The sequence below is a fragment of the Pollicipes pollicipes genome, unplaced genomic scaffold (genome assembly GCF_011947565.3).
Source record: "Pollicipes pollicipes isolate AB1234 unplaced genomic scaffold, Ppol_2.1 Scaffold_4295;HRSCAF=5057_pilon_pilon_pilon, whole genome shotgun sequence".
NCBI lineage: Eukaryota > Metazoa > Arthropoda > Thecostraca > Pollicipedomorpha > Pollicipedidae > Pollicipes > Pollicipes pollicipes.
The window spans coordinates 10,770,333-10,779,180 of NW_023596461.1; the positions used below are offsets into that span (position 1 = coordinate 10,770,333).

The following is an 8,848-nucleotide window of genomic DNA, read 5'->3' on the forward strand; positions in this document are numbered from 1 at the left end:
TCGCTTTTCGCAGGTCGTTTAAAACATCTCACTGGCTTAAACTGTGAAGGACAACGGCATTATCAATTGTCTGCGACTGCAAGCGCGTCGCACTGCTTCACTGTGACGCATAGCTGTATTACATTCTTAGAAACTTTGAAAATATAACACTGGCATTAAGGCGCATCCCTAATGAAAGCAGGAACGAGACTGATGAGCCTCATTCCAGACGAATTGATCTTCTAAACCATGCTGAGCGAAACAGCGCGATGCGACAACGACGAGAATGCATTGTTTGCGATGAGGGGGCGGGTAATGACACCATCCTCAACAACTCCTCTCAGAAAGATTCTCAAGATCCTCACTGAAACAAGCCGCTGATGCACACGGCTCTATCTTGATCACCACAGCGCCGACGCGCTAGAGCCACCGCACACCGTCGTCACCGACGACGAAGCGTCGCTGCCAGACGTCGGCGCCGGCGTCGACGCGCGCCAGCACGGCGCCCGGCTCCGGCTGAAGGCGCACGGCGCGTGTCACGGCCGCCGCCCACTCGGCGCCCATGAAGTCCCAGCCGGCGGCGGCCGACAGCCGGTGGCGCGAGGCCACCACCACCAAGCGGCGCTCGCGTGCCAGCCGCACCAGCCGCCGGCCCAGCTCGCGGTAGCGCGCGTCCGCCCGCTCGCCGACCACGCCCAGCGCGTGCCGGTCGCTCCAGTAGAAGGCCGACAGCGAGTCGACGGCCAGCAGCACGAGACCGGCGCGCTGCTGCAGCTGCGCCAGCAGCGCCTCCAGCGTGACCAGCGCCTGGTGGCTGCTGGTGGCGGTCAGCAGCTGGAGGCGGGCGAGCGCGGCGCGCGCGGCGGCCGGCTCGGCCAGCCGCCGCTCCAGCAGGCGCAGCAGCCGGCGCGGCCGCACGTGCCGGTCGGTGTCCAACAGCACCACGCCTGAGGTACTGTCGCACGCCAGCGCCGCCGCCACACACTCCTGCACCAGCTGCGTCTTCCCCGAGCCGCCTGCAACACCATCGGATCTGATGGAACCGTGTTGGCGGCAGACGAGCCACGCGCCGCCCGTGGCCGCGGTGGGTGATACAGAGGGTCGCACGGTTACGTGAACGCAAAGCCCACCAATGGCACGTCTTTGCCACAGCTTAGTTCAGCCGATACCAGGGATTGGGCCTACTAAAAACTCATCGAATTTCGTCTTTTACACAATAACACAAGAATTGTTGTTGCAACTATGCGTTTGCTTATCAACTGCAAAAGACAAGCAGAAAATAATCCATATCAATTTTTCCCAAAGGTGAAAGAAGGAACGTGGGCGGCATATCATCATCTGAGCCGGGATTGCGCTGAGCGCAACCGGTATGCCCATAATCTAAAGCACTAAGGCAATTTGGTGAGCAGACTACACAGCCATGGCTACCAGCACCTGCGGAAAGGAATGCGCTTTTGCATCGGGCCGGGCGGCGGTCAACGCGGCATCTGAGCGCTTTATGCTTCACAAATGAGCCGGGCAGGTCAGATACATGGGCCCAGGGTCAAATGACAACGGATTTGCGCGCATAAACCGCACGCGGAAGCGGCGGAAGGCAAGGGCTCTGGAAGCACGGCATTATATTTACATCTTGGACATCCTAAAGAAATAATCTTGGAACGCTGCGCGACGTTCGTATTACAAGCTATTGAGTTCAGGCACGGAAGCGTTGGGAATGCATAGAGATGAACGTCTTTTTCCAATGATGCAGCTTGGATGAAAAGAACAGCATGTCCAAATAAATGTTCGCGCGTTCTACATACCGCCCAGTGGTCAGCGGCTCCTGTCTCATGTTTCTGGGGGCGGCAAGCGACTACATGGAACGATAAGCGCTAATGTCTACAAAGATGCGGAACGTTAGTCTAATTTCTATGTCAAGCTCAAACTAGGTTCTGCCACATGTCTCTGCATATGAGTGGGGCAGCTGGTAATGTAGTTCAGAGCAAAAGGAATGGGAAATCACGGCATTTAGTTGTGCCTGCCAGAGGACCCAACAGGTAGCGCTAGTGTGCGTCCTGGACCGCGTAGGTGGCGCCGTCTGGTGGCTGCGTCAGCTATGCTGCTGGCGTCCTCTGTCATGCCGCGCTGCTGCGACTGCATTTGTCTATGGCATGATTGCGACATGCAGCTCATCATTATGTTTGCACGTAATGTTGTACATACTGTTGATGCGACATACGTCGTTACCAAGTCCCGGGAATCCCTGAAGCTAACCTGCCCAGAACGTTGCACACAGCACGCCCAGTTGCCACATTTCAAAATATGGACCTTAGTGGACTACAGCGTAGTCAGCCCACACGGCCTGACAGAAACGCTGCGCCCTCTCCCAGTCTGCTGTCGCCAGGCTCCTGTCTTTGAACACAAACACATATAAACATGTGCTGAGAAACAGGCATAGCACATCACAGGCAAGCCATGCAGCACCACTGCCAGCCATGGTGGCCACCGCTGACAGTGACAGCCATACTCACTGGGGCCGCTGATCTCTATAATGTCTCCTGGGACGGGGAACTGGCTCCACAGCTCTGAGAGCACCAACGTCAGGTCTGGTCGCGGCGCCAGACGGGCCAGAAGGTCACGACCCGACTCCGATCGGGGGGAGTCAGTCATCGTGCCCTGAAAAAGGCGGGTCCCGTCTTTTACATGTAACCGCTGCACCTGGAGAAACGTAGCAACATATAGTTTGCATTGCAACAGGTCTGTTGGTGCCAATGAAGTAGGAAGCTGTCGCCGTGCCAAACATTTTACATGGCATATAGCAAAAACATAACCCATCATCCTGGCAAACTCTGAACGTCACAGGTATTCTTGCACGGTCGACAGCTCGCGCTCCTGGCATCAGATTGCTGAAACACGCTGCTCGCAGCCAAAATGGCCACGACAGCTGAGCGTAACACCACAGCAACTTATATATCAAATCGGAGCATGAATACATGAGCATTGGGAGGGCAGTGTTTCCGCTAAAACTTCGAGGAAATCAGCCGTTCCAAAAAATATTGAGTCGACGGCGAACTCCGACACTGACTTAGTCACGCGGTTGCTTCTCACCAGTGCAGGCGTTCACGGGACCAGGCTATTAAAAAATCGTCATTTGCTATGGATTGGACATAACTTTTGAGAGAAGAATGACAGGCATTTGGTGCCAGCAAATTCCCACACAGGATATATTGACACTTTCGCGCTTCGTTGTGGGCCGTGACGCTAACGCCAAAATGCTGTGTAACGAAGCATCTGCGAGCGCAACACTTTGGGGAATAATTGCAACATTGAGGGAAAGTGCACTTCAACAAAAAGGACGACGTGCAGCAGCAGACCTTGCGGTAGCCTTCTACACATTCGAATTACGCAATAGTTTCGGGGCAGTCCAATCTCTTTGAAGATGGTAACCAGCATGCAGAGCTATAGACTTAAGTCAGCACAATGAACACAAGGGCAGGACTTCCTAAACATTTAGGTGACTCAGGACCAGAGTTCAGCATTGGTTCAGCTTCCAGTGCTCTGATATTTGGGCATGTGTAATCCATTTTTCGGACTTTGTTATAATTTTCAAAGTATGCATTCTAGTAAATATATGTGGGGTAGGACACACACAACCTTGCATCTAAGCTGCTGATAAGAAGGGCATCAGGTCCAGGAGGAAAATGGTTTTTGGAAGGCTAGGAAAGGAAATCAGTTCACTTGTCAACCACATGAGCATGAGCAATTTATGGGAGCGAGTTTGGCGATTTTGTTTTCCAGCAGACTGAGAAGAAAACTGTGGCCCTTGCCCCTGGTCTCGCGGAATATCTTGTGTTTAAAGCCTTTTGAACTTCGTGCTGTCAAGTTCCAGTGTATAACTGTTTTAAGCATGGGGGCAGTGGGACTCTAGTACGCCATTGTCGTAACGACATCACAGTGCAGTTCGCGACCTCCAGGACGCGAAACTCGCGCCAATGGGTGGCAAGAACGCGAGCATGTACCCTCAACCACACATGCTAATACTAAAGAATAATTAGGTCTAAAATCTGCCTATGTCTGGCTTCTGCAGGCTTCTTATTGATGTTAAAGGGCAGTTGGAAAATGTTCATTTGTTCCCTCATTGTGCATGCATTTTTCTGCCTTGAAATGCAAAACTACCTGTGAATTTGGTGGAGGATTTTTGGTTTTCAACACAAGGTAAAGTGTGCCTCTGTTAAGACCAAATAAGCATTTCTTATCAACAAATTGTATCTAACTCCTTCAATTTGAGTGGTACATTAAACATGTGAATGTTTCAGAACTTATAATAAAGTATGACACAGGTATGGCATTACCATTAGATGCAGCATATTTCATTTGCTCTTGGCAACAAAATATATGTCAAAATACTCAAAAGTGTATGCTGGTGGTTTTCCAATGAATGATAGGGATTCTGAAGCAACTTCCCAGCATCCCAGAATTTATGAAATTACTGTTAAAATGTGAATTTACAAATTTCTAAATTGCCCAGTACATCCAAAGATTTTGCACCATCCCAGCTCTAAATGAATGGTTTTGGCACCCTGTGCAGGGAATCCTCAGACATATTCTAGTCCATTAAGCCCATCATAAATGCATATTGAATTGTGTCATATATGTATGCATTATATATATATATATATATATATATATATATATATATATATATATATATATATATAATACATATATTGCTGACTCTTCACAATTATTGAGGATTGTACCACTACCCATTGAAAGGACTCACTGGTTTTATTTAGCTGCTAGCTTTAGAAAGTAATGTACTCACACCTGTCTATTGCTTCCACAGCAAATAACTTTATCACCAGGATGCACAAGATTGCAGAAAAATAAAAGCAGCACAATTAGGTAGCTGCTAATCACAAAAAACATGGCAATGGTGCAATTGAAACACTTGGGGTGTGCCACTGCCAGGAAAGTATAATATAGTAGCAAAGTTATCATGCAAATGTTGTGGTAACTGACTATCAGCACAAAACCCTCACATATTTCACCAACACAGGTGGGTGACTAGGTACATCACCTACCAACACAGGTAGGTGATGGAAAGATGGTTGCCATTACACCACCCTACTGAATGAATATTTTTTAATAAAACACTACACTGCAATCATACAAGAAATTTGTGTCATGCATGAATAAATTAAATAGCAGGTGAAATACTTCAAAAACTTATATTATTTAACACTGCTGTAATAAATACAAAAAATACATGTCATACATGTATGAATTCAAGGGCATGCAAAACATTTCAGAAACTAAAAATTTTACAACTGATTTGATTACACTTCACCCAAGATGAGAAAATAAACATATAGGTAGAGGAGGCTGCAGTGTCAATCAATGCTGGATTGTCCTACATTTGGCCAGTCTCAAATTGTCGCAACCTGCACCAACTTCTGCCAAACTAATGTTATTGTCCTCTCAGATCTTTGAGAATATTTGAGTGCCATGGGCAACAGCAGCTGAGAAGTAAACCTAAAATAGAACCCTAAAACCAGGGGTTTTTACACCAGCTTTTTCGAAAATCGCGCGCATTTCGCTTCGGTTCGAAAGACATTCGACCTCATACCGTTACGCGGTAAGTCGCCTGTCTTATATGTATCTATTTGTTTATAAGTTACGTCACACTTGGAGGAGGGATTTACCGATTACATCATCGATTTTATTGCTTCGATTATAAACTCTCTCCCCGAGAGGGTCCGAATGAGTGCATTCGTTAGATAGCCTTGAGCCTTGAGTGCATTGATTATGCGTTATATTTGTATCTTGCGCGCCATTTCTGACAGGCATATTCACATTGAAATGCTGCATAAAGAAAAGCGCAGCACATCGAATGAATAGCTCTGCTGGGATGCGTCAATAATGTTGTAAGAATGGTTCCAACCAGAATGTAAACTATGATATCATTCTAGAGAGGCCTTAGCATCGAAGCGAATTTAGGAGGGCAACAATCTTACCACTTTTGTATTTCATGCTTGGCCCAGACACGGTTCACTTCGGGCGCTCCTTCAATGTACCGTGAACGTTATGAACTGTGGGCATCATGATACGTACCCTATAGGCAGGGCGTCCTCGAAGACCGATTTGGTGCAAATTTACTAAAAGAGACGATTTGTGTACCTTATCAAAGGCTGCTGTTAAGTCTAGGAAGAGTACACTGGTGACATCTTTCATCTGAAAGTAATTTTTTTGAATGCCGCCTATATGTTGTACAGGGTAATTAATGCCGCCTATATACTGCACTGAACCGTCTGACCGGAATCTGTTTTGGTGTGGCGAAAGAGGGTCATTGAATTCGAAATATACCACGATGCGACCGTTTGTCATCCGTTCAAACAAGTTAGATCACAACTGGTCGAGGTGATAAGTATGAGACTAGAGGGATAAGAAGGAGGCTTGCGAGGGTGCTAGAGCGCCAAGTTGTGCGTCACGCGTCGGATGTCAGTCCGCACACAATAGCCCGTAAGGACACCATGCCAAACAATTGACCGCGGGTGGTTGCGCCCAATGTTCGCATGTCATGTGATGTTCCTAGAGCATTGAATTGCAACGCACGTAGTTCAGTTGCTGAGTTCGATTATAAATTATGTAAACCCTTCGCAATTTGCTCCCCACGCCATAGCGGTCGCCTGCTTTTCAACAGTGCGCCGTGCAGGGTCATAAAACATTGGTGTTGGCAGCCGGGTCCGATGCTTGGGTATCGTACAATATCATAGACCCAATGTTAAGAAACGCCCACGGTTTCACCCGCTACGTGCATTTCAACGTATCGCGATCTTTATAACTCCGCGGCAACGTGTACACTACGCACCGACTAGCCGCACTGATTTAGTAATTGCCATGCGTGGGTCACATCAAACAGCTAGGCCCAGGCAGCCATGTTCGATGTCGGGTGTCATGTAATATGCTGGAAAAAGTGCACGGCTCCGCTGACACTTTTATGCACAAATATGCTGGCAAATTTTAAGTTATTTTGTATTTTGATCTTCGAGCTCCGAGCTCCGAGGCCTTGCGAGCTTCACGTTGATCACTAATACACCGTGCGGAGCTCCTGATTGATGCTGATATGAATAGCACTATCAAAACAGGCACTATCGCGGTTAAATAGCACTATCAAACAGGTGCCGCGGATTAGGAGCGACGTTCGGGTATCGTGCGATAGTGCTGAAGCAGTGCTATTAGATGTGCGGTGTCTGAGTTGAGCTGCGCGCTAAGCCCGATCACAAATATTCTCAAAACGCCGCCGTAGTTTGTCATCCATGTCTGGAGCGGCCGCCCGCCGTTCAATAAACGTCATGCGTAAAGCACAAAGAGGCGCCGGCGGCAATGCCCAGTGTTTAGGTCTCATACGACACCCCAGAGTCATTGCAATCCGAACGGCCGCGGTGCCATTGTCCAGCATGTTTTATTTGAGTGCAGCCGTAGTTGTGGACGATTCGGCGGACTCTTGGCCACATTCAATAATGCGTCGTAAGTTGTCCTATGAAACAAACGGGTGCCGGCGGCCGGACCCGATGTTTGCGTGCCTTGATGTAGCCCCGATGCAGTGCTATCAAATGAGCAAGGCCTCAATGGCCCAGTTGGATTGCAATAAAAGTTACGACGTTGCCGAAGTTTACTCCCTACCCCTAGAGCTGCTTCTCACCTTTCAACGATATACCGTGCGGTGGTAGATCTGCTGTCGCCGGACTTGGCGACAATCCACCAGACAATGGCGTTGGTGGATCTGCTGTCGCCGGACGTGGCGACAATCCACCAGACAATGGCGGTGGTAGATCTGCCGTCGAAAGCTGGGCTTGAGCACGAGATGCCTTGACTCACCCCCGGACTCGGGCTCATGTTGCTGCACTCAGGTTCGTTCTTGCGCAGTACGCACCAAATGGTGCGTTTGCTTTCAAATTATTTTGTTCTGTAGTTACTGTTTTTTCCTCGTCTTACTGCACGTCCGCTCATGCCTCAGGTGAACTCAGCAGCCGAATAAAGCGTGCGATATTTGAACAGTTTGACGAAAGACAAAAAAAGGCAGCAAGTCCATTACTTAAGCCATGTCTCGAGTCTCCCATCCCGGTCCAGCGCATCGCAGCACGTCGTGAACCTGTGAGATGGCGGACGCCCCTTGGTGACCTGTGAGCCGGTGGGCGCCCCTTGGTGACCTGTGAGATGGCGAGCGCCCCGTGGCTGAACGCGACGCTGCTCCCCTGGAACACACCTCGCCGCCGAGCGCGCCCGCCGACTCCGGCCACACGCCACGGATCGTGGCGCGGTCTCTGAACTCAGTACAGTCTCAGACACTACACGAGCCAAATTCCGGCGTGAACGGTGCTCAAGCTAATCAAACTTTCCGGCTCTTGTAATCTTAGCCATGCACCAGTGCCGTGCGACGACCGCGCGCACTGAGCAGCGCATCTCTGGCTCCACAATCTCTCAGCTATGACTGCGTTGGTGGTCGCGATAAAATGAACACTCATCTGCGAGTGGCCTTTGACAAAGCATCTGTGACTTTGGCTCTCTCATTTTTCACCCAGTGGTGTTCAGAGTGAAATACCACTGTAAACCGGATTTCACCGGATGACCTCATGCTGATCCAACAAATATCCTTTGTCGTCTGCCCACGTCAATCTTGTGAAGACCCTGGTTTGAGCGGTCTCCACAATTTGTCTACTGTTTGGTAAATAACGGTATAAGGCGAGCACAGTTTGGACATGAAACTAAAACTGCGAAATTCGTCTTCTCAGAAAATGCCACGGACAGCCGTAACAGCCGTAAAAATTCCACGATGAAATCATGTCTATCTCGAAATCATCCGTCAGCGGCACAAAAACAGGCGAGA

The 8,848-nt window shown here is 49.1% G+C and overlaps 1 long non-coding RNA gene across 1 annotated transcript; it reads right to left on the reverse strand.

Annotated features, from left to right (window-relative positions):
• Positions 1-909: 909 nt before the first annotated feature.
• Positions 910-5,744, reverse strand: LOC119097003 (uncharacterized). Its single transcript, XR_005094114.1, has 3 exons — positions 5,664-5,744; positions 2,490-2,634; positions 910-995 (listed from the first exon to the last, which is right to left on the reverse strand). It is a non-coding gene; the product is annotated as an uncharacterized LOC119097003 (long non-coding RNA).
• Positions 5,745-8,848: the final 3,104 nt, after the last annotated feature.